Source organism: Coenobita brevimanus, chromosome 29 (assembly GCF_032717465.1).
Source record: "Coenobita brevimanus isolate Jiangsu-jjx chromosome 29, ASM3271746v2, whole genome shotgun sequence".
Classification (NCBI taxonomy): Eukaryota; Metazoa; Arthropoda; class Malacostraca; order Decapoda; family Coenobitidae; genus Coenobita; species Coenobita brevimanus.
The window spans coordinates 715,001-737,500 of NC_136982.1; the positions used below are offsets into that span (position 1 = coordinate 715,001).

At 42.6% G+C, this 22,500-nt stretch overlaps 1 protein-coding gene across 1 annotated transcript in view; it reads left to right on the forward strand.

Moving 5' to 3' along the window:
* Positions 1–22,500, forward strand: part of LOC145394900 (uncharacterized) — a 323,594-nt gene that overhangs the window by 6,381 nt on the left and 294,713 nt on the right. The gene's annotated exons all lie outside the window — the stretch shown is intronic.

Genomic DNA, 22,500 nt, shown 5'->3' on the forward strand with positions numbered 1-22,500 from the left:
AATAATAATAATGGTGATAATGATAGTAATAATAATGATGATGATGATAATAATAATAATGATGATGATGATAATAATAATAATAGTAATAATAATGATAGTAAAAATAATTATAATAATACCGGAGCTAAAATTACAGATAACCTTATGGGAGAAATTAACCTTCTGATAATTCACTCATTTGGTCTTTAATAACCGTAAGGAAGCCCCCAAACACCTTTCCCTAAGAGATTTATTTTGCATATTACGCCCTACTGTCCTCTTCTGAGCGACCTAAATCCTTCCAAAATCGCCATACACTGCATAAATCACGTACAAAAGATATTAACCAGCCATATCCAGAAATAAATCGCTAAGGAAGAGGTGTTAGGGAGCTTCCTTAATGGACGAGGATGATGGACTTAACCTGTAGATAACGTACAAGAAAATGTTCTCCTGTAATAAAGCAGAATAAATCGATAAGGAAGAGGTGTTACGGAGCGTCCCATGCCACACAGGATACAGGCGTGACGGTGGGATCCTGTGACGTCAGGGTACATTATGGATCCTAGTCTTGTTTTGTTTCGTAACGCCTTTTCTATGCCGATCTATCCTGCACACCGCGCCTCATTACCTTCTTCTAATTTTCCGGGCTAATTAAGAGACAGATATATGTAATTAAGAAAGATATATGTAATTAAGAAAGATATATGTAATTAAGAGATATTGTAATTAAGAAAGAGATATATGTAATTAAGAAAGATAGAAAGAGATATATGTAATTAAGAAAGATATATGTAATTAAGAAAGAGATATATGTAATTAAGAAAGATATTTGTAATTAAGAGATATATGTAATTAAGAAAGATATGTAATTAAGAAAGATATATGTAATTAAGAAAGAGATATATGTAATTAAGAAAGAGCTATATGTAATTAAGAGATATATGTAATTAAGAAAGATATATGTAATTAAGAAAGAGATATGTGTAATTAAGAGATATATGTAATTAAGAGATATATGTAATTAAGAAAGATATATTTAATCGTGACTTGTGGCGAAATTAGAGAAAATACCTTAGCGTCGTTTTCTAAGTGGTTTTGGGAGACCGTGACACTTTTTTCTAAGCGATTTATTTTGCAGCTTAAACGTTATTATCCTCTTGAAAGTTATTGATGTCAAGTGTTTCGCTCTTAACACGAAACAAGTCGCACAGGAGAGTATGTTAAGGTGGTCCAAATCAGATTATAGTGTTCTGGTTATCATACACACAGACACACGGGTTGAACTTTGACCTTCCCCCGTGACCTTGACCTTTGGTTTCGGCCACTTCGGTTTTGCAGGGTAGTCCTTATATTGCACCGCCCTGTCTGATTGCATATAGTCGGTTTCATTTTAACTGGCAAAATATTATGTCGTGGTTTTATGAATTTCGAGGGAGTCTCCTTGGTTACTAGGGCTGTTAAAAATCGCCCTAGTAACCAAGGACACGCGCCTCACACCCCACCATCGGCTGAGCAAACACGGCCATCTCACGTGTCTGTCTCCCTCCCTCGTCCCCTCCATCAGCACCCCGGCACAGGCTGTACCTTAGGCCTTATCACCAGTAACGACACACACACACACACACACACACACACACACACACACACACACACACACACACACATGGTTCTAAACTAGTGAGGGCATGGGCACCAGGGAGTGGTCTGGTTGTGTGTGTGTGTGTGTGTGTGTGTTTTGTTGGTTTTAGTCACACAACATAATTATTTAGTAAGTCTTCTGTACATTACTGAGTGGATGTTCATGTGTGTGTGTGTGTGTGTGTGTGTGTGTGTGTGTGTGTGTGTGTGTGTGTTTTAGTCACGCGACCTACGTAGTCTAAATTAGCGAGTGCGTGTGTATGAATGAGGGTGCCAATTGAGTGTGTATGTATGTTGTTTTAGATTGGTCAGGTACGCGTAAGATTATAGTGGTGTTTGGATATTAAAAACGTGTGTGTGGTAGCTGAGAGTATTTGTTATTTTAGAGTTAGAGTGCATGTGCTTGATTCAGAGTGAGAGGGAGACCGAGGATGTGACGGAGGGATGGGGTGGAGAGGTATAGTAGAGTGGTGTGTGAGTTGGGGTGAAGACAGACAGGGTGATGTGGAGGCGATTTGTTTTTAGCCACCCTTTACAGGATGAAGGTGTCTGGTTATAGATATGTAAATAGAGAGATAGATAAATAGGTAGGCAGCTAGATAGCATGAATGACCGTGGCGTTTGAATGTGTGTTTTATACAGTGGAAGATTATGACTGTATGTATATATAAACTTTAAGTATTGTTAATGCAAAAAGAAATAGGAAAAAAAGGAAGCCTGCAAAAAATAAGTCTCTTACGGGGCAAAAAATTAACCAGAGAGCCAAAATCAAGATCTGTAACTTTCACGATGCCGAGACACATTGCTCGTAAAACCCTAAAGGTCATAGGCAGAGAGAAATATCGACTGAGCCAGACAGGTTCCAGATTTGACCAGTTGCATGCTTGAAGGAATGAGAGCATCGATTACCGCTTGCATTAAGTTGGACAGCAAAGGAGTATGTTTGTGTTGTTTACAGTGATTGGGGACCTGGTAAATTGAGTTTGTACGTGCATATCTGGAGCTTAAGTGTGTTTGGTGGTGAAGAGTTTTGAAGGGAGTGGCTGCGTGGAAGATGATGGTACGTGCGTGGGTAATGAAGACGAATGAATGGGGTTGAGTAGAGGAGAGTGGGCTGGTTTACTGTGGTTATGACGTGGAATATGATGGTAGTTTGTGTGCATAATGAGGGCTGGAGTGTGTGTGTGTGTGTGTGTGTGTGTGTGTGTGTGTGTGTATTTAAGCATTGTTAGCTATGGCAACGAGTGATGGTAGGAAAATGCTCGCTTCCTAGAGTATGGTACTGCATCATGGTAGAGGGTTTGGTGTGTGCTTGAGTATGGTGGTGTGGTATGAGATGGTGGCAGTGTATGGTGATGGTAGGGTGCATTTTGGAAGAGTATAGTAGTGGAAAGATGGTCACGTGAAGTAGTATGGTAGTGCATGGTGACGAAAGGAGGTTATGTGATTATGGTAGTGTCTGATGGTGATTAGAGGTAGTAATACTGTACTCTAGGCATGGAAGAATGGACGATTGAATATGGTAGTGTATGTTTATGGCAGGATGGTCTCAGGAGTATGGTAATATATGGTGTTGGCAGAATGGTCACAGGAAAATGGTAGTGTATGGTGTGGTGATACAACATTATGGTAGTGTGTGCATGGAATAATACAGTTGAGTATGGTAGCGTATGGTAATGATAGGATGGTATAGTGCCATAAGGATGTACACATGAATGAGTATGGTAGTGTATGGTCATGTAAGTATGGAGACAGTAGTATGGTATGGAAGTGTATGGTAGTGTATGAGGATGGATGAATACATGAAAGAGTAGGGCAGAGGGTGATATGGTAGGGTACATGGCTGAGTATGGTAGTATATGGTGTTAGAGAGATCTCTATCTATCTATATACCTAGGCTGCTTCCCCCAAGGAAAGGGAGGTAGCCGAGACAGGACGACTCACTCTCCATTTACTCATCCATTCAAACACATTCATTCGCATCTTAGCCCCAAAGGGGAGAACGGACAGATCCTCACCGCATCACACCGCACAAGGGTCAACTGCGCAATGCAATCAGTGACATCCGCAGCAGGGCCCGACAGCAGAACTGGTTTACCCCTGCCACATCATAACAGACCCATCCCCTTACCCGCACCTGACCTGACTAGCTGATCAGACCAAATGCGGGAGAATATCCCCTCAGGGCTGCGTCATCACTTATTCATTCACAATTTCTCTCCATTTATTTCTGTCACGCACAGCCACTCTTCCTTGCTCAACAGACATCCCTCTCGCATCCAGCGCTCTCTTCACACTGTCCATCCATCCTATTCGTGGTCTCCCTCTCAGCCTTACACCTCTCACATCAGATCTAGTTATCTTTTTCACCAATCGTTCATTAGAGAGATGGTGACGTGAAATCCTTATTGATGAGTCATGGGAGGGAGGACTATCCAACCCATTCAGCCCGATGACTTGATTGTTTTATTTGTGTGTGTGTGTGTGTGTGTGTGTGTGTGTGTGTGTGTGTGTGTGTGTGTGTGTGTGTGTGTGTGTGTGAGGCAGAGAACCGTAACACGAAGCTGTCTGAGTCTTCGTCTTTAATTACATTCACCTAAAACTAGACTACTGACTTCCATACACGTCTCTCTCTCTCTCTCTCTCTCTCTCTCTCTCTCTCTCTCTCTCTCTCTCTCTCTCTCTCTCTCTCATTCAGTGCCTCTATTCTTCCCATTAATACATCGGTGCAGCTGCTAAACACTCCCTTTTCTACCCCTCACCTGACTTTTCAAACACAGGTCATTTAGTCAGTCCATTAGGCAGGGAGGGAGGTAGGCAGGCAGGCAGAGGGGTAGGCAGATATGTAGGCAGGCAAGCAGAGAGGTAGGCAGGCAGGCAGGCACTCTTAAAGCGACTACAAGCACCTACCTCACCTTCTTATTGATTTTTCCACGTCATTAGGCAGCCACGCACTCAGAGAACCTTTAAACTAGATTCCTATTATTAACAATTTATTCTTTATCGCTTTATTGATTACTCCTTTATGAAGATGATGAAGATTTTTTGGTATTTTATTAACTGACTTTTCCTTTAATGTCATCCTCTGAACCCATTTTTTTTTATTATTATTATTAGCTTTCTTTATTGATGCCTTTTATTTTTTTACTTTATTGACTGTTCCTGTTTAGTGATTTTTTTTTACATTTTTTAACCATTCTCGTACGTCTTTTCATTTTATTGGCGTTTTTTTTATTATTCGTTCGACCACCTCCTGATTTATATTCATCTTGGGAAAGTCATCGCATCATTCGGAAAGCTCTCTCTCTCTCTCTCTCTCTCTCTCTCTCTCTCTCTCTCTCTCTCTCTCTCTCTCTCTCTCTCTCAGTAGCCACAAAACTTCCTCTGATTGAAGAAGATAACCGCTTTAGTAGAATGACTCGTCTCGTACTACATTTTGCCACACCCACAGGGCCGGCAAAATCCAGTGTGTGTCCCTAACTGTGCCACTCATCCACTCACCAAGTCACTCTACCCTGTGAAGTATGAAATCTGGCAAAGTGCAGCCGTAGAGTTTTGTGAGCGTGACACACCATTTCATTTTTGCCGCATCCCCAGGGACGTGTCTGGGGTGTGTTTGAGGTGCCTGTTATGTGCTTTTGGTGTGTGTGTGTGTGTGTGTGTGTGTGTGTGTGTGTGTGTGTGTGTGTGTGTGTGTTAGCAGTGTCTGCCCTTCATCGTTTTCTGCTTCCCATACTCCTTTCGTGATGTACATTGTTTACGTTATTACCTCCATCAGTTGCATGGGTGATTACACCAACAAATTGAGCCGCTTCCGTAACTCAGTAAAAAGGGGGTGCAATATACACTCTCTCTCTCTCTCTCTCTCTCTCTCTCTCTCTCTCTCTCTCTCTCTCTCTCTCTCTCTCTCTCTCTCTCTCTAATACACTACACATATAAAACACTCCTGGTCCATTAGCAGTTGTTATCCAGGCCATCACATACACACTGATATGATTCTTGTCAAGCCCTCACACCAGGAGTAAATAATGAAACTCGGGAATATACGGGGAGGTCTTGGAGAAGTGTGTCAGTGTTTAGGACTTCGTATGGGGTTAATTTGAGGTTGATTTTGAGTAGTAAATGCTATATCAGCATGAGTCTAGTTCCCAGCCCTTACGTAGCTACAGTTCCCGATGGCATGGACAAAATTGGTCTCCCTTATAAAACACCTAAAACCTTATCAGTAATCGTAGCTCCTTAACGACTGAGAATAAGGCAAAGTTAGATATTTTACTTATTACATCAGAGTTACCCTCAAAAACAGCCCCCTGAAATTTAGCCCAGTCCCCCTCATCACCTCATAAATTTTTTCCCCTTAGTCCATTAGCATCTGTTATGGCGACCCTCTCTTATACACTGATATGACTGTTTGTAAGCAGCCCGAGCGAATGTAAACAAAGCCACGTGGGTTTGTTTTGGTTATGGTCCTTTTAAACTGATGTCACGGGGAGAATTATTTACACATTGTCATACAGTGTCAGGAGTGTATTACTTCTTGGAGTCCATTGTGAAATAGTGTGTTATCTGAACTGTCCTCTCTCTCTCTCTCTCTCTCTCTCTCTCTCTCTCTCTCTCTCTCTCTCTCTGTAGCTGTCTATTTGTAGTGAAGGGGTCAGTAGCCAGGCACATGACAATCCTTTAGTACAAGCAAATTCCTTCACTACAACCACATTCCTTTACTAAGCACATTGCTTTAGTACAAGCAAATTCTCTTACTACAAGCACATTCCTCCACTACAAACATATTCTTTACTACAAGATTTCAGAGTAAAAAAGTAAGCAGAATGAAAGTTTGTGGAAATTAAGTAGCTCGTGGTACTAATAATAAAGTTTTAGCGGACGTCGTTGTACTAATAAGATTTTTGGGGACGAAATATAACTTTACTGAGGGAGGTCTGGGTTTTATTTATTTTATTTATTTATTTATTTATTTATTTTGCTTGCTGTTATTTTCTTTTGCTTTCGATTTGGTCCATAATAAAGTTAATAAAGTTGTGTGGTGTTAGGAAAAGGGAATTAAATGGATGTCTTTGTACTGAAGGGGTTAATGAAGAGTGCTTCTGTCCCCTTTGTTTTATTATTATTATTATTATTATTATTATTATTGTTGTTGTTGTTGCCGTTGTTACTCTTATTATTATTATTATTATTATTATTATTATTATTATCATTATTATTATTACCATTATTATTACTGTTATTATTATTATTATTATTATCATTATCATTATTATTATTATTATCATTATAATAATAATAATAATAATAATAATAATTATTATTATTATTATCACCCTTAGTATTATTGCAGTTGTTGTTACTACTACTGCCGCTGCTACTACTACTACTACTACTACTACTACTACTACCACCACCACCACCACCACCACTACTACTACTACTACTACTACTGAGTTTTTTCGATATGGTTTTTCAAAGTCCCATGGGATATCTCTCTCTCTCTCTCTCTCTCTCTCTCTCTCTCTCTCTCTCTCTCTCTCTCTCTCTCTCTCTCTCTCTCTCTCTCTCTCTCTCTTTCGAGTGTAGGAGATTAGATCCGTTTTCTAGGTCAATGTAGAGGTTGTTAGAGAAGATTAGGAACCCTCGAGGCTGTGTGTGTGTGTGTGTGTGTGTGTGTGTGTGTGTGTGTGTGTGTGTGTGTGTCTGCCATTCCGCCTTACCCCATGTTATCAGAATATTGTGTTGGAGTTCCGTCATTCTTAGGCCAAAAAGTGGGTGATATTCCTAACCTCACCAGTACCGTAACTATTTTTTCTTTTTTAAATGCAAGGAAGAAGGAACCAAAGGCCAGGAGCCTGTAAATTGTTCCCTCCAAGAAGAAACAAAACAAAAACAACCTCATCTAAGTGTACCGTAGTCTTTTTTGAAGCCACAGTCTCTCCTGTAACATAAGGTACCGCACTTTGATGTTTCCCGTACCTCTTCCAAGTGTACCGTAGTGTATGGTGCAGCTATATTCCCTCATTTAATGTACCTCACCTGAATATTTCCTGTAGTGTACCCTAGTGTGTTCTAAATATTCTTTCCTAAAATGTTCCTTAATTGATCTCACCTGATCCATTTTTGCCTGGCCTACCTAAACCTAACCCATCGTCCGGGGAATAATGTGACCTGTGATATTTTTGGCCAGGCTGGGACAGGGTGGGGTGGGGTGAGGCAGGGTGGGGTGGGGGGGTGCCAGTGTCTCAGGAGTTGGGGTCCTCTTGGAGACGTAGTATTCATTAATGTGAGTGGGAGGGCCAGTCGTCATCCTCTCTCTCTCTCTCTCTCTCTCTCTCTCTCTCTCTCTCTCTCTCTCTCTCTCTCTCTCTCTCTCTCACACACACACACACACACACACACACACACACACACAATGTACCTTCCCCTCACTCCCCCTTCCCTCCTTTCATCTCCCCATCGTACCCCTTTGTCTTCACCCCACTTCTTGCTCGCCTCCTCCCACCACCCTCTTCCCTCCTTACCTCATCCGCTTCTCCCTTTTTTTGTTTCACTTGCACTTCTGTTTTCTCCGTTTTATTTATCTTCACCCTTGTCTTTGTCTTACAATTTACCTTCACCCCAGCTTTTATTTCCGGTGGACAAGATGGAAGTAATCCAGTCTTGTGCAGTGTTTGTGATATTGGGTGCAGAAGAGTTGTAGTGGTATTAGAGGTAGACTGCGAGACAGTGCAACTTCATGTGTGTGGTGTGTCGCGGAATGCACGTGGAGATTGTGAGGCGTGTAAGGATTGATCTTGCCGGTGAGTCTCTTGAGTGTGTGCATGGAAGAGTGTCGTTATTTGGGACACATGTTATGTGCTGGAGGTGGGGCTGGAGCTAGCTCTGTGGCTAAAGTGAGGAATGGTTTGCAGAAGTTCATGGAGCTGTTGCCTCTCCTGACATTGGGAGGGCTCTCCCTGTGTGCTAAGGGATCTTAATATGCAACATGTGTTAGGAGTGTTATGCTGTGTTAAAGTTAGGGGTAGGGCTGTGAGAGGTAGACCGAAAAAGACCTGGGACGAGGTCACAGAGTGTGACCTCAGGGATAAGGGACTGAATAGGGAGGCTGCCAGAGATCGGGGAACATGGAGAGCCGCCATTAGGTGACCAAAGCTGACGCATGCAAGCATGTTGGAGCTTATATAAACTGAACAAACCCTACCCTCACACTGTCTTTCCTTCTTAATTCATCTTCCCTTAAGTCCAACCTTCCTTCCTTCCTTCCTTCCTTCCCTTATTCTTGCAGTCGTTAATTCATCCTTCCTTCACTCACTGCACCCTATTCTATTGCTTTCACCCTTCTTTCTTCATCTCTCTCTCCTTCTTCATCTTGCTTTCCATCACCCCTCTCCCTTTTACCTCCCTCTTTTCTCTCCACTCTCACACCACCTTTCCCTCTCACTCCACATCAGTCATTCTCTCTCTCTCTCTCTCTCTCTCTCTCTCTCTCTCTCTCTCTCTCTCTCTCTCTCTCTCTCTCTCACTTCACTACATCATTGGCTTCCATCCCTCCGACCTCACAGTTTTATGGCATTGATGACGATGATGATGATGATAATTATGGTGATGATGATGACGATGATGATTATGGTGGTTGTGATGATGATGATGATGATGATAGGGTGCAGCCACAATAAGCTAAAAATATAATGAGCAAAACAAACGGACACAGAGAGTATAAGAAACGAACAGAAGGTAAAATCGTGGAATAATTAATTGATATATTAAAGAGCAGAAGAAATAAATTAAGGGACAGAATTACTTGAGGGAAGAGTTAGAAATTTGAGTATATATAAAAAAAAAAAAGCCTGAAAAACTGACTTGGTATTTTCGTGTTATTAGTGTATTTCAGGCTGATATAAACGTGAACCCAGTGAACTGCAGGCTGACTTTGCCCCTCTCCTGCAGTCCACCTTGAAGGGTACACTCAGAGAATAAGGAAACGGGTACAGTCAGAGGGTACAAAGAAGTATATTAATGGTACAGTGAGAGGATACAAGGAAATACATTAGGGTACAAGGAAATACATTAGGGTACAAGGAAATACATTAGGGTACAGGGAAATACATTAGGGTACAAGGAAATACATTAGGGTACAAGGAAATACATTAGGGTACAGTTGATCAGAGGGCGAGAGGAGGCAGTCGGAGGTGGGTACAGTGTGAGGTGAGGTAGGAATGCGATGGTCAGCAGTGTCATCAGGTGGACCGTGCCAGCGAATGTTGGCTGGTCACTCTGGGCTAGGTAGGTGGCAGGCAGGCAGGCAATGAGAGTAGGCATTTGGTAGACAGGCAGGCAGGGAGAGAAGGCAGCCACAGGGAGGGAGAGAAGGCAGCCACAGGGAGGGAGAGTAGGTATTTGGCAGGCAGGCAGGGAGGGAAGGCAGCCACAGGGAGGGAGAGTAGGCACTTGGCAGGCAGGCAGGGAGAGTAAGCATTTGGTAGGCAGGGAGAGTAGGCATTTGGCAGACAGGCAGGCAGGGAGAGTAGGCATGTGGCAGACAGGCAGGCAGGGAGAGAAGGCAGCTGGTAGGCAGGGAGAATAGGCATTTGGCAGACAGGCAGAGAGGGAGAGAAGGCAGCTGGTAGGCAGGGTTTGTTAGGGTTAGGCAGGGAGATAAGTAGGGGCAGACAGAGGGTTGGGAAGGGAAGGGCAGCAGGGGGTAGACAGGCGGAAAATGTCTACCCACAGAGAAACGAAGCGATGCGTTTGGATATAGCATATGCTGAGAATGTATGTTTGTAATATATACTGTATACTACATAATTACTAACTTTTACTTCATATATTTCAAGTAGACTCATAATACGTAAGAACCACCGACGAGACGCTGATGAAGCACTGATGGTCATATGCTGAGTGGCTTAGGAGATTCGTGACATCATTTACTTATTTATTTATTCAGAACCCCACACCTCACTGCCTCTTGTGTGTTGTTGATGCAAATTATGTAGACGTTAAAGCTATGTAAGCAACGCACGAGAGAACGCTAAGTCGTAATATGCAAACTAAATCGCCGAGGAAGAAGTGTTACGAAGTCTGCTGTGCCACCTTATCTACGTCTCATTGAGTAAGGAATGGCATGAACCGAAACACGAGTAGCCTGCCAACACAATGTCTCAGACCCTCTCATTCCACCACCAAGATTGTCACATTACTTAGGGTTTACGGATTGATGATAATTACCGCCCGCCTTTAGCACGGTGAGGCGATATAATTTTTGTCGGTGTGTGTGCATGTATCTGTTGCCAAAATATCTCGTTTGCAAATTTAGTTTGTAGGTTGCTTGTACCTTAGCCAACAACACATTGTGGCGGGCGATTTGTATTCGGCCCCTGAATGCTTTTGTTTCATTATCGTCCGCTTTTAGCAAGGCGAGGCAAAATAGATTTCGCCTGTGTGTGTGTGTATGTACCTGTTGCCAAAGTATCTCGAAAAGTTGTTGGCGATTTTTCACCAAACTTTCAGGAAATAGCAACTATGTGGATGTGCAGAAGCTGTACTTTTGGTGAGGATTTCATCAAAGACGATCGAATGCCAGCCGCCATTTATATTTTTTTGTAATATAGATTGTCTTTCTGTGAAGCGCTGTGACTGAACTCCGTAGTTTTGCGATTTTTCTTCAAATTTAGTTTGTAGGAAACTGTGGCGGGCGATTAGCTTTCGGCCCCCGAATACTTTTGTTTTAAATTAAAACAGAATTGGCTTTTTTGAAACACGGCGACTGAATTCCGTCGAGTTTTGAGTGGACGATTAGTATGCTGCCCTCAATGCTTTGGTTTTATTTTTATTGTGATTTTTACTAACAGAAGTATAAGTCGTGTTTTGGGTGGCATAGTTGACTTCGTAACATCATTTCCGTAGTTATTTATTTTACATATTACACTTTCTGTACGGTACCTCTCGTACGTTCCTGAGGCAACCTGTGTCGATACTAGTTACCAGTAGGGTATATAATTGTTTAGCGTAGAAGATATCTGAAGGTGTAATAGGCCTTTGGTTCCTTCTTCCTTACATTAAAGAAATCATAAACCGCAAAGGGAAAGACGGTACGAAGCCTCCCATGCTAGCTACAACACGGCCTTCAAGGTAGTATTTACGGGATGAAGGAAGAATGAAAACTACGTGAAAACTAACTAGGGTATTGATCTTGAAACCAGTCTACTGTTCTCTCTGCATAGGTAGACAGCCTTGAGTATACCGTAAACCAAGAGGTAAGGAGTAGATTACGTGTGTTTACTCCACTGGCGTTATTAGGAATTACAAAGTCCTGATCACATAATTGAAATATATATCGTGTAATTTCTTCATTCATCTGACGGCCTTTTGTTTGTGTGGGTGTGTTTTTACCGAATTCGTCTGCCCCTTGATGATTTTATTCGGCTTGGGTTTGTGTGTGTGTGTGTGTGTGTGTGTGTGTGTGTGTGTGTGTGTGTGTGTGTGTGTGTGAATTCGTCTGCCTCTTGTTGGTTTAATTCGGCTTGGGTTTGTGTGTGTGTGTGTGTGTGTGTGTGTGTGTGTCAGTGTGTGAATTCGCCTGCTTCTTGTTGATGTAATTCGGCTTGGGTTTGTGTGTGTGTGTGTGTGTGTGTGTGTGTGTGTGTCTGTGTCTGTGTCTGTGTGAGTGAATTCGCCTGCTTCTTGTTGATGTAATTCGGCTTGGGTTTGTGTGTGTATGTGTGTGTGTGTGTGTGTGTGTGTGTTTGTGTTTAGTAAAGGAGTTTGATATAGCCTTGGCAATCCCCAAACTTAAGTAAAATGTCAGACAACAAAAAAAATAAATCAGTAAAATGGCACAAGCCTTAAGAAGCCATTATCATTTCTTTAAGATGCTGTTAATTTAGTGGGTGTGAAGTAAAGCCTAACTCTTCTTTATTTTCCTTTATTTTCAGGTGAGTGCTTCGACTACCAATGGAGGAGGTACATTAATCTAAAAGGAAACTGTGAGTACTTGTGTAATTATGTGCTTCTTGTGGGTACATCTGTCTTGTGATTTACAGGGTGAGAGAGAGAGAGAGGAGGGGGGGGGGGAGAGGGAGAGAGGCATAGAATCGGGAGCAGAGAGTATGAGGAAGGGAGTGGAAGGTAGGGTGAGAAATTGGGAGTATGAGACAGGGCGAGAGGTAAAGAGGGGGAAGCAGGGAGTGTAGGTTAGGAGGCGAGACAGAGAGTGGGAGGAAGGGAGGGAGGGTAGGGAGTGAGACAGGGAGAAAGAGAGGGAGACAGGGAGTGGAGGGTAGGGAGGGAAAGAGAGAGTAGTGATGGGGGGAACGAGGAAGTAGACACAGTGTTACGAGAGATGGTAGGAGGGAGATAGTGAGGCAGGAAGGAGGGGGAGGGAGGGAGGGAGAGGAAGGAAGGGAGGGAGGGAGGAATGAATGAAGTACTGGGGAAGGAAGGAAGGAGATAAAACATAGGGGGAGAAGTGAGAGGGAAAGGAGTATAGGTGAGGAAGGAAGGGAGGGTTGCAGCGATGGAGATAGGAGGGGAGGAAAGAAGAGGGTGAGAGGAAGCGTGAAGAAGGAAGGAAAGAAAGAAGGGAAGGAGGGAGGGAAGAAGGCATGCAGTCTAATGGAGCTAGGAAGGGAGGAAAGAAGAGGGAGAGGGGAAGGGTCATGAATGAAGGGAGGGAAGGAGGGAAGCATACAGTGCGATGGAGATACTAAGGGAGGAAGGAAGAAGGAGAGAGGAAGAAGAAAGGAAGGAAGGAAGGCGTGCAGCGCAATGGAGAGATAGGCAGGGAAGTAAACAGCATAAGAGAGTGAAGGAGGAAGGGTGAAGAGGGAAGGAAGGGAGGGGAGGAAGGAGGGAGGGAGGGAGGCGTGGAGGTGAAGGAAGGGGAGGCAGCAGAAAAGAGGGAGGGAAGGGAGGACGAAGATAGATAAGGAGGCAGAGGGAGGGAGGGAGGGAGGGAGGGAGGGGAGGAGGCAGGAAAGAGGGGACAACTAAAGGTATTCATAAAGGGAAAAATAAGCCTAGAATTTTATCGGAAAGAAGTAGATAAAAGTAGATTGCAGATTATTAATTACTACTACGTCTACTTGCGTATTAAGTAACATGGCCACGTAACTTAACGTGATAAGCTTGATTCGTTTATTTTGCCCGGAAATCTATCAAATTTTCCTGGCAAGCTTGTTTCATATTCAAGATTCGGTACCCAGCATAGCCTCTGAACATAGGGTCGTACTGTAAGTGGATTAAGAGATATCGTAATCCGTGTTCAATGGCGAATTATTCTATACACTACACATTATCATCTTACACGTACATGTTACTGATGAAAAGTCTCGATGATAAACTGATATAAGAAGCATGCGAGAAGATGTTAAGCCGTAGTAGGATAAAATAAATCGCTAAGGAAGAGGCGTTACGAAGCTTCCCTTGCTACTAAGAGGACGATCCACATTTACAATAAGTTTTTCTCGCCGTTCTCTACAATATCCTATTTTGCAGATTGGTGAGTGAAACTGGGGTAGCCGTGTCCGTAGAGTTTATAGATGTGTCGAAACTGTTGATATTCTCGTGCAGATGTTTATGTAAGATGGAGAGGTGAAGGAGAGGCTGTGATGTATGTATGTGGTATCATTTTATGTGGCAGTAATTTAGGATGGATTGTTCTTGTATATGTGAACGTATGTATGTGATGATATTATACATTGTGTGGCTTCAGAAAGGTACTAGTGATTGCCCGTCCAAATTAACCTGGTTTTTAATAGTTTGATATAGTAATTACATACCTGCATTTATTTATTTACCTGTATATAATTAACTCAGTAAATATTCGTATGTACAGTATAAGGCAGTCTGTGTACACGCGGTATATATTGACATTGAATTTAACCACGCTACCTGTACGTTCATTGCCCTCGATCGTGTGTGGTAATCCATGTGTTTGTTTGACTTGGACCAGAGCACTAAGCAAAGGCAGGCTGTGTGACTCGGCTTGTTGATGTGTAAGGCCTCAGGGGCTGTGAAATGAGTAGCATGGGAGGCTTCGTAACACGCCTTCCTGAGCGATTTATTTTTCACACTGCACCTGAATCCCTTGTTGTATGTTATAGGTGCAGATTATGTAGATATTAAAACGAATATTACCCTGTAACATTCAAACTAAATCGCTAAGGGAGAGGTGTTACAACGCCCTTATCTCACATCACGTCATCCATCCCACCCATCCCACGCCGGCTAAGCACAAATTTCCCTTAACTCTGGCGTCTTCCCAAATTACTCAGAAGGTGTTTGTCGGTGTGAGGAAGGGAGGTGAAGATCAATAAATAAGGAGAGTGGCTGATCAAGTGAAGCCTTTCCGTGAAGCACCAGTGACGTCATAGAGCCTGATGGAGGGGAAGAAACGTGAGCTTAAATATAACTACACCGGAAAGCTCTCTCCTCCCTGGCCCGTATTTTCGTCGGTTAAGGAAGCTCCCTAACACCTTCCCCTAACCGATTTATTTTGCATATTACACCTTACTCTTCGTTAGCTAAGGCCCATATTCTCCTCGGTTCCTGGAAGCTCCCTAACACCTTCTCCTAACCGATTTCATTTGCTTATTACACCTTACTCTCCTATTCTGTGTCATATAAGGCTAAAGCCTCCATTCTGTGCAAAAATAACGTGCAAAAGGATACTCGCCAGCCATATCCAAAAATAAATCGCTAAGGAAGAGGTGTTAGGGAACGTCATAACCCCACGATACTACGGGTCAGTCTCAAGCCTCCTATACGGCGGAAAATACCCACTTAAATCGCTGTTGATTCATCCTTAGGGAATATAAACCAGTGCGTTTTGACTACAGTATACATGTAAAAATATATATCTTAATAACTCTTAATAACTACCACTACTACTACTACTACTACTACTACCACTACTACAGGCATGAAGGATCCACTAACAGTCAGGATACATTCATTGTTCAGGGTGGGGTGTGTGTGGAAAGATGAGTGGATTTCTGAAATTGATTTGTGTGTTGTAAAACAGAATGCTTTAGCCTTGATTAAAGAGTTTGTGATACAACAGAATGTGTGTGGGTTTGACCACGTACCACTATGTGTTACACTGAACATAGACAGAACAGCGTGTGCTTCGTCCAAGGAACTCCTGGCAAGGTCGGAACAGTTAGGTGCCTCGTATTACCAACAACCAGTGCGACACAAATTACAGAGAAGTGTATGCCACAGTCAGGTAGATATGGAGAAGATGGCGAATGAATTACGGACCTATGCTCTGCCAGATGTGAGTGGTGTCATAAATGTAGATGTAGCACTGACGGCAGGGTGTAATACTGTCATAGAGTGTGCGCGTAGAAACATCGTAAGATTCGCACCTCAAAACCACACGTGGGAAACAAACCAACCCAGATGGAAAAGAATACTTGATGGAAATGATAGTAGATTGATTTGGAAGTCCATTAACTGGAAAGGCAATGTACAGATAGAAAATACGGAAATACCTACAGATGAACAGTTTAAGGTGCATTTTGAGGAACTATTAAATCCTCCAAACGTGGAAAATGCTGAAAGAAATGAGACTGGCAATGACAATTTTGAAAGTCTACCATATATACCTGTTTTAGACGACCCATTTTCTTTGAGTGAACTTGACCAGGCCACAAAAGACTTAAACAAGAACAAAAGTTATACAGGAATATGTCCAGCTTTGCTGAGTGTATTCGATGTAACGTGGAGACTGTTCTTATTATTGATTTTTAACGTAGTGTTCACTAATATGTATTATCCAACTGTTTGGTGTTATAATAAACTGGTAATTTTGTTTAAAGCAGGTAACCGTATGATGTGTAATAACTATCGGGGTATAAGTGTAATGGATACATTGGCAAAACTGTATGATAATATGATACTCAACAGACTTAGATTATGGTGGGACATAGACAAATGTCAGGCAGGTGCCCAGAAAAAGTGAGGGTGTATTGAGCAAATTGTTACCTTAAGGCTATTATGTGATTATGCGGCATACAAGAAAAGAAAACTCTATGTACTATTTATAGACTTCAGTAAAGCATATGATCGAGTCCCTAGAGATAAATTAATAGAAAGTTTAAAACGTTTAGGATGTGGTAGAATAATGGTGAAGGCAATAAAGGCAATGTATACTTGTACAAAAAACATCTTAAAGTCAGCAGTAATAGAGTCGTCTATTGGTGTTCGCCAGGGGGCCCCGACCAGCTGTTTGCTCTTTGTTTTGTATATTGATCATATGGTAAAAATGATAAAAAATGAAATAGCAGTGGACGGTTTTTTAGGAGCATTACATATATTACTTCTAATGGATGATGCGGTAATATTAGCAACAAACAGAGAGATGTGTGAAAAAAAGCTAAACATTGTATTGAAATATTGTAATGATTATGGAATGGTTATCAATGAAAAGAAAACAACATTCTTTGTTATCAATGGTGAGGAAACGGACAGACAAAACTTGAGAGTAGGAGGTGTGACTGTCAACCAATTGCCTAGATACTTGTATCTGGGCGCGTGGTTCACTGACACTGCCAAGATGAACGATGTGATTAACATGCATGAGATAGCTAACGAGGCTGTTGTAAATAAATTTTCAATATTTTGTGCAACCAATACGCAGATGCCGTTTATATACAAGAAAAAAGTGTTTGACGCGGCAGTGACTTCGGCACTGCTGTATAGTTGTGAATCATGGCTAAGCAACAAAATGAAAAGTTTAGAGAGACAATACAATACTTTAGTGAAGTGTTTGTTGGGAGTAAGAAGAAACACTAGTATTAATTTATGTATGCTTGAAAGTGGTATCCTACCTGTTGTAGAACTAGTGAGAAAAAGAAGAAAAAGTTTCATAAGATCTAAGTTAGAAAATACAGATATTGACCATCCATTCAACACAATATATGATCTCTGTAGACGAGAGAACACACCAGGATATAGATTTCTGTATAATGAGATATACTTAGAAGCTGATAGTGAACCCTTGGAGAGGATCAAACAGACTATTATAGATACACCAAACACAGCAACAAAGATTATGACTTATAAGACAGACGTTAATCCATTGTTGAGTGTACATAACGTATATAAGAGCAATGTGTATATACCTGACTACCAACGCGAATCATTTTCAAGATTAAGGTTGATGTCACACAGTCTGAGAATAGAGACAGGGAGATGGAGTCGTACGCCTCGCCAAGATAGAGTGTGTGTATGTGATGGTACTCAGGTACAGACTGAACGACACGTGTTGGTGGAGTGCCCGCTAAGTGAACACCTTCGTGGCAGGTATTCCATGTTACAGTTTGCAAATATTAATGATTTGCTAAATGAAGATGTTTATGTTAGAGAATTGTGTAGCTTTATTTTTGATGTTTTGAGATATTTAAATAAGTTACCTCTACAGTTTATCAGGAAATGATAATTTCTTTTGGACAAAATGAAGGAATGTAATCTTTTGTTTTTATATGATATTGTATGTAAATTTATTTTGTCAATAAACTACTAACTAACTAACTGTGTGTGTGTGTGTGTGTGAGAGAGAGAGAGAGAGAGAGAGAGAGAGAGAGAGAGAAAGGAGGGACAAATGGAGGAGAGAATGAGAAATTGGAGGAAGGGAGGAAAGACTAATGAGACAGAGAAGGGAGAAAGAAAGATGAGAAATCCTTGAAGAAAAAGGATAAAGGAAAAAGATAAGAAGGAAAACTTGGGGAAAGAAATTAGGAAGAAGAGAAAGAAGGAATGAAAATGGGGAAGAGGAAATGGAAGAATGAGAGAGAGAGAGAGAGAGAGAGAGAGAGGAATGAGGAAATGGAGGAATGGGAAGGAGGAACAAGTAAGTAAGGAACGGTAGAAGGAACTGGAAGGAGAAAGAGAAGAAAAATTGAGAAAAGAGCGAGCTGTTGGAAGAAGGAGGAGGGGAAGGTGAAGAGGAGGAGGAGGACGAAGAGGAAGAGGAAGGAGAGAGAGAATGGGAGAAAAGGGATGAGGAAGAGAGTATTGATGGTAGTTGTGGGGGAGGGGAGAGAGAAAGAGAAAGAGAGTGAGTGAGTGAGAGAGAGAGAGAGAGAGAGAGAGAGAGAGAGAGAGAGAGAGAGAGAGAGAGAGAGAGCTAGCAGCATCCTCTTTCACACACCAGCAGTTCATGCGAGAAAATGTGGAAAGTGGGGCACCTGCTCTCTCTCTCTCTCTCTCTCTCTCTCTCTCTCTCTCTTCATTCTCTTCCTCTTCCCTCTCCTCTCCATCTTCTCCCCCTCCCTTCTAGTGTCTTTCCTCCCCTTCCATTCCCTTTCTTTCTCCCTTCCTTCCCCCTCCCCACCCCTGTCACTTATTTTCCCACCTTTTTCCCCTCTACTTTTCCTCCTTTCCCCCATTGCCCTTTCCCCTTCTCTCCCTTTTCCCTCCTGCCCTTTCCCCTTCTCTCCCCTTTCCCTTCTGCCCATCCCCTTTTTTCCTTTCCCTCCTGCCCTTCCCCTTCTTTCCCGTCTCTCTCAGCACCCGTCTTGTTACACACTCACCTCGTTTTCTTCGACTAATAAAAAAGTCAGCTGGTCTTGTCAGTCTTTCTTATATATAACTATACCCCTTTCACTCCAACCTGGCCAAGTATTACCGTGTCTCCGCCTTGAATGCTGAGATGTAGCAATAGATTCACACTAGAATTTGATGCTAGTCACGAAGAAGTGCCGTGGAAAGTGTGTAGAGCTGCAGCATCGCCTTTATCTTCTAAGCTGCGTAAGAATAAGCTGCTAAAGGACGAAAATCTGGGCTAAGTTAAGGTGAAAGAATTACTGTCAACTCTAATTTTTTTTTTCCCCACTGCTTACGATATCAGGTCTTTTAAATGAAGTGTGTTTGTGTGTGTGTGTGTGTGTGTGTGTGTGTGTGTGTGTGTGTGTGTGTGTGTGTGTGTGTGAGAGACAGAGGGAGAGAGAGAATATTAATGTAGAAAAGCGCGATACACAAAACTGACCTTAATGGTAACCTGTCAAGGGGCGTTGTTTGTCCTGTAAATTGGTTGAAATCTTTTATTAATACGAACCGAAAAATCATGAAATAGGTCTTAAATTTAACTTTCTCTTGTGTTCATTTTATTTTATTTATGTATTTTTTTGAGGGAAGAGTATTTCAACCTTTCCTCCCCCTCCCCCCTTTTTTTTTCTGAAAGATTTCCCAGCCCATCTCTTCTTATCTCTTACCCTTCAGTTCTCCTTCCATTCCCTTTGCTTCCCATTCCCTCCCATCCATTTTTCCTCTCCCGTCCTCTCCCTCTCTCTCCCTCCTCATCCCATTTCCCTCCTCTCCCGTTTTCGCCCACTTGTTTCTCACATCTGTCTCTTCCGCGTCTGATCTTCTCTTGCCATAACCCCCTTCCTTCTCCTCTCCCCATCCCCCATGCCCTCCTTTCCTCCGTTCTTGTGGCCATCCTCTCTCATTTCCCTCATCCTCCCCTTCATCTCACCTTCCCATTACCTCATCTCCTCTCATTTCCAACACCTCATGTCCCCCTCCCCTCTCTCTTCCCCTCCACCAGCATTACCATCACCTCCCATCTTCCTCTTCTCATCTTCCCATTACCTCCTCTCACCATCAGCTTCCCTTCCCCCTCTTTCACCCCTCACCCCTTCATCCCCTGCCCCCTTCCCCTTCCCGTGGTGTGATTGGCTGGCAGGGTTTGAGACGTTGGACCCTATTGGCTGGCTTTGTGAGAGACGCCACCTGATTGGATGTCACTACACGCCTGCATAATGCCCACACACCACCACCTATGTAATTATCAGTGTGGGAGGGGGAGATGAGAGGAAGGGGGAGGGGAAGGTGACAGTGAGGAATGGAAGGTGTGAGGGAGGAAGTGTGAAAGTGAGGGGGAGGAGGAGTGGAAAGTGATGGTGAGGAATGGAAGGTGGTGTGGAGGGGGAAGGGGAAGGGGAAAGTGACAGTGAGGAATGGAAGGTGTGAGGGAGGAAGTGTGAAAGTGAGGGGGAGGAGGAGTGGAAAGTGATGGTGAGGAATGGAAGGTGGTGTGGAGGGGGAAGTGAGAGTGAAGGGGGGCAAGTATAGATGATGATGATGATGATGATAGGGAGGAGGAGGAGGAGGAGGAAGAAGAAGGGAAGATGAGGCGAGGAGAATATCTCATGGGAAGGAGAAGGAAAAGAAGTTGAGGGGAAAGGAAAGGCAGGGATGGTGAGAGGAATGAAGAAATACACAAGAAGCACAGATAAAATAATTCTGCTAAAAAAAAAAAAAAAAAAATGGACAAGAAGAAGACCCACTACATCCTCTGAAAAAAAAAAATGGAAGGAGAGAAAATTACTATGATTGTTGAGATGAAACATAGGACTTTTTTTTTATAGGAAAGACAGAAGAAGAAAGACTATACTCTCACTAGACACACACACACACACACACACCATTCATGTCAGCCTGAAATAAACACCCAATTCATTTTGACCTTGACCCGTATTTCCGTCGGTTGAGGAAGCTCCCTAACGCCTTTTCCTGAGCGATTTATTTTGTTTATTACACCTGACTATACCCTTCTCACTCTAGCCTGGCCTAGAATTGCCATCTCCCCATCTTCAGTGCTGAGTTGTAGCAGGAGACTGACACTGGAACTTGATGCTAGTCACGAAGAAGTGCTACGGAGAGGATGTAGAGCCACAGTATTGTCTGGTTCGGAGCTCGTGAAATAAACAGCAAAAGGACAAAAAATCTGGGCCAAGTTAGAGTGAAAAAGGAGAGAGAGAGAGAGAGAGAGAGTGGGGGGAGGGAGGGAGGGAAAGAGAGAGAGAGAGAGAGTGGGGGGAGGGAGGGAGGGAAAGAGAGGGAGAGAGAGAGATTTATTTTCCCTGACGTCTTTGGCCACACAGAACCCCTCTTCAAAGCTCCTTCAAGACTTGCTTTTGTGTATCCGGAAGCGATAGGCAAAATAAAGCATTCTCTCTCTCTCTCTCTCTCTCTCTCTCTCTCTCTCTCTCTCTCTCTCTCTCTCACTCTCTCAATGCATCATCTTTTTTCGGAATTAATGAAATCGTTCTAACTTTCATTTACTCTTTTCATTAATTAAGATTTTTACTAAGTTTGTTAAAATCATAGGGAAGAATTAAGAAAAGAAAATGGCGTGGGATTGAAAGGGTTAAGGTAATGGTACTGAAGGGGTTGAGTCTGATGGGGTTGATGGCACCAGTATTGTCGTGTGTGTGTGTGTGTGTGTGTGTGTGTGTGTGTGTGTGTGTGTGCGCCATTATCTGTCCGTCTGTACGTCCCTGTGTCAGCCTACATGCCTGTCTTTCTGTCTGTCTGTGTTTCTCTCCGTGTATCAGTCAGTCTTTTCGTTATCTATTTATATATTTATAATTCTTAGTTATTTATGTAGCATTTTACTTCTTATTAACCTCTTACAATTCCTCTGTATTATTTCAGACATCATTATTCTGTAGTCTGTCTGTCAAGTAATTTTTCTGCCGCTGTCACTTATAAAGAACTGATGATGTTGAAAATGCTATACTCCCCTCACTCTAACTTGGCCTAAAACCGCTGTCTCTCCATCTTAAATGCTGAGTTGTAATAATAAGCACTATAATGTGGTGCTAGTCACGAAGAAGTGCTAGGGAAAGGATGTAGAGCCATAGCTTTGTTTTTTTCTGCCACAGCTACGTGAAATAAGCTACAAAAGGACGAAAATCTTGGCCAAGTTGAGGTGAAAGGACCGTCTACCTATCTATCAGTCTGTTTCTTTATCTATCTATCTGTCTCTCTCTTTTGCCTCCCCCTAATTTTGCCCCGATGATGCCTATGCAATGACCCTCGCCTCTGCAACGTTGCACACACCCGGGTGATGTTAATGCAACG